Here is a 4,233-nt window from a genome sequence, read left to right as displayed (position 1 = left end):
TATATACTTTATACTATATATATATATATGTATATATATATATATATAAAATAGCCACACACACACACACACACACACACACACACACACACACACACTGGAGTATTACTCAGCAATCAAAAAGAATGAAATCTTACCATTTGCAACTACGTGGATGGAACTGGAGGGGATTATGCTAAGTGAAATTAGTCAGAGAAAGACAAAAATCATATGACTTCACTCATAGGAGGGCTTTAAGAGACAAAACAGATGAACATAAGGGAAGGGAAACAAAAATAATATAAAAACAGGGAGGGGGACAAAACGTAAGAGACTCATAAACATGGAGAACATCAGAGGGTTACTAGAGGGGGTATGGGAGGGGGGATGGGCTAAATGGGTAAGGGGCACTAGGGAATCTACTCCTGAAATCATTGTTGCACTATATGCTAATTTGGGTGTAAATTAAAAATAAATTAAATTAAAAAAATTAAAAAAGTTTTTAAAAAGTTAAAGTCAAGGGTGCCTGGGTGGCTCAGTTGGTTAAGCATCCAACTCTTGGCTTTGGTTAAGGTCATGATCTCATGGTTCATGAGTTCAAGCCCCACATCAGGCTCTCTGCTGTCAGCACAGAGCCTGCTTCTGATCCTCTGTTCCCCCCCTGTCTGCCCCTCTCACATTTGAGCTGTCTCTCTCAAAATGAATAAACTTAAAAAAAAAATAAGTTAAATTCAAAAGTTTTCCCTAGATCAAAAATATTCTGGGCATTGATTAAATAAATGTTCTTTATTTTTTCCAATATAAAGAATATATAATTTACATAATCAGTATAGCAAAAATATATACAATTTAAAAAGCTGACAGCAGGGTGCTTGGGTGGCTCAGTAGAGTAAGCAGCTGACTCTTGGTTTCTGCTCAGGTCATGATTTCACAGTTTATGAATTCAAGCCCCACACTGGGCTCTGTGCTGACAGTGCAGAGCCTGCTTTGGATTCTCTCTCTCCCTCTGTCTCTGCCCCTCTCCTGCTCTTTCTCTCTCTCTCAAAAAAAAAAAAAAAAAAAAAAAAAAAACTAAAAAAGGGGGTGGCGGCGGGAGGTGTCTGGGGGCTCAGTTGGTTGTGCATTCGACTCTTGATTTTTGGCTCAAGGGATCCCAAGGGATCAAGCCCGAGCTAGGCTCCATGCTCAGCATTGAGCTTGCTTAAGATTCTCTCCCCCTCTCTCCCTCTCTCACATACATGCACTCTCTCTAAAATCATCATCATCATCATCATCAAAGTCCACCAACAGTTGGCTTTATACAGACAAACTCAGAAATAACACACAGAAACTACTGACAGTGGTTACATGTGAGAGGTAAGACTAGAGCTCTGTCAGAATGGAAATTAAAGTTGCCCTTCGGTGCATATGCTTTTGTATTTTTTTTAATTTTTTGGCAATTTTCAATAAAATACTAGCTACAAAATTTTTAAAGCCATAATGAATCAGCGCAGCCAACTCTATTAACAGTTTTTGTGGGGTTTTTTTTTGTTGTTTTTTGCATTTCAAGACCAAGTTTTAAACTGGTAAGAGCAGATACTACACTTGATCTTAGCCAAAAAGCTGAGAAACAATCAAGACCAAGTTTTAATCAGGTAAAGAATTTATCTAATTAAAGCTAAGTTTAAAATATATTCAAATGTAAAGGTTAATGATAAAATCTGCTTAACTACTGAAATTTAGTTAATTAAATAAGTAAAATTTCTAAAGTAATATTCACACATCAGATAAATCTGATTCTTACAGAATATTTTGGGGTTATTTTTGGTGGGTCCAGTGTATGTCATCCTACTTTAACATTTAAGGAGAATTTTCATTCTTTTTTTAAACTTTTACTATTTTTAAAAAATTTTTATTTATATATTTTTATTTTTTGAGTGTGAGAAACCAAGCGGGGGCAGGGGGAAGGGCAAGAGGGAAGGAGGGAGAGAGAATGAATCTTAAGCAGCCTCCATGCTCTCGGCACAGAGCCTGACACAGGGCTCCATCTCATGACCTGAGATGAAATCAAGAGTCAGATGCTCAACCAACAGAGTCACCCAGGTGTCCCTAAGGAGAATTTTCAATACTAATACACATTCATGAGTATTTTATGATCTTACACATATTTTAGAAATAAGCCACCTAGCTATGGATCACACAACAAAAAAGTAGTCCAAAACGAAGACATTTTGACATTTCTAAAGATACATCCATCAGTCTACATCTAACATTCTAAACTGGAAAGTTTTTATATTTGGCAAACAAAACACCAATCCATTCCCATTTCGTCTACAGACTTAACAGACAGACACACAGACACACACACCCCTTGTTCCACAAAAATCAAATAAGGACATTAAAAAAAATCAGTTTGTAATTTTCCCTCCCACCTTCACCCCAATCCTATGACTCTGAAGTAATCAATGTTAACACTTTGAGTCATACTCTTCCATATTTTTCTCTCTGCCTTTCTTCTGTTCTTCTTAAAAACAAAACCAAGATTATACTTTATATATTATTACTTGGCAACTATCATTGTTCTGGTAATTTTGTGTTCAAGTTTACTCAACCATGTATTGAGACATTCACATTCTGGTTGTTGGCACATTTTGCTGAATAATGCTGCAATACGCAATAGTTATACAGTTATCCATTTGCCAGGGCTTTTATTTCTGTGGGATAGATTCCCTAAAGGGCAATTAATTGCTGGATCAAAGGATGGACACACATGCACACAACTTTTCAAATCTGTAACAGACATTAACATGTACTTTTGCAAAAGGTTTTAGAAATTCTCAATCCTTATCAGTACCCGTATCTCAATCCTATCAGCACCTCAGCCCTATCATACCCCCAAACAGGTGCTGATAGGATGCTGAGAGACACTGAAAGGATTTTCCTATATTCCAGCTAGTACCTGATGTCATTTTTTTTTTTTTTTTTGCTACCACACAGATGGAAAAACAATAATCTTGCTGTTAATACCAACTTCCTTTTCTACTAATGAGATTTGAGTATCTACTCAGATATTATGAAATCTGCATGTCTTCTTTTATGAATTACATAGGTTTGTATCTTTTGTCCATTTTTAATGTAGTCATTTTCTTTTTTTAAAAATTTTTTTTCAACGTTTATTTATTTTTGGGACAGAGAGAGACAGAGCATGAACGGGGGAGGGGCAGAGAGAGAGGGAGACACAGAATCGGAAACAGGCTCCAGGCTCCGAGCCATCAGCCCAGAGCCTGACGCGGGGCTCGAACTCACGGACCGCGAGATCGTGACCTGGCTTAAGTCGGACGCTTAACCGACTGCGCCACCCAGGCGCCCCAATGTAGTAATTTTCTTAACAATTTGTGAGAGCTCTCTGTATAGCAGCACTGTTAATCCTGTGTTATGTGTCAGTTTTGCCATTGTAATCATCTTTTTCTTTTATGTGCATACTATTTTCTTATAAAAATCTTAAATTTTTATATATTCAGGTGTGTCAATCTTCTCCTTTATACTTCTTGGATTTCCTAACTTGCTTAGTTCTGCTCCATCCCCCAAATTGAAGAAAGCACTAGGGCTCTGTAGCGGCTAAAAGCATGGGCTTTGTAGTCATAATACTTTGATTTAAATCTTAATTCACCACTGGAGCACCTGAGTGGATCAGTTGGTTAAGCATCTGACTTCAACTCAGGTCATGATTTCATGGTTCGTGGGTTCAAGCCCCACATCGGGCTTTGCGCTGTGTGAAGCCTGTTTGGGATTCTTGCTCTCTCCTCTCTCTCTGTCCCTCCCCTGCTTGTGCTTTTTCTCTCTCAAAATAATTTTTTAAAAAGAGATAATTACCTCTTAAAAAAAAATCTTAATTCACCACTAACCAGTCCTGAATACTTGGCCAAGTTTCTAAATTTCTCAACTACAAAATGGAAATGATGAGAGTACCTACTTCATAAGGTAGTTAGGGGAGAAATTAAATTAATATATGTCAAAACCTTAGAGTAAAACATACAGAATTACTTAAAATGCTTGTGTTTATTATTTTAAGTTGGATCTAGGATTAACAATGGTCTTCAAAGTCTACCATGTACAAAATCACTAAAACAGCTGGTTAGAATATAGCTTGCAGAGCCTCATGCCCAGAGTTTCTGTTTCAGTAGGTCTGCAATAGGGCCTACATTTTTAAATTTTTTTTTTTCAACTTTTTTTTTTTTTGGGGGGGGGGGGGGGACAGAGAGGAAAAACGCCATA

At 37.2% G+C, this 4,233-nt stretch overlaps 1 protein-coding gene and 1 pseudogene across 6 annotated transcripts in view; both read right to left on the bottom strand.

Moving 5' to 3' along the window:
• BRAF (B-Raf proto-oncogene, serine/threonine kinase) overlaps positions 1–4,233 on the bottom strand; it is a 173,824-nt gene that overhangs the window by 128,203 nt on the left and 41,388 nt on the right. The gene's annotated exons all lie outside the window — the stretch shown is intronic.
• On the bottom strand, positions 1,494–1,593 carry LOC121029024 (uncharacterized; annotated as a pseudogene).

Source organism: Herpailurus yagouaroundi, unplaced genomic scaffold (genome assembly GCF_014898765.1).
Source record: "Herpailurus yagouaroundi ecotype Mexico unplaced genomic scaffold, PumYag 100, whole genome shotgun sequence".
NCBI lineage: Eukaryota > Metazoa > Chordata > Mammalia > Carnivora > Felidae > Herpailurus > Herpailurus yagouaroundi.
Note: the sequence above shows the minus strand (reverse complement) of the source record. Positions and strands in the feature narration are given on the sequence as shown.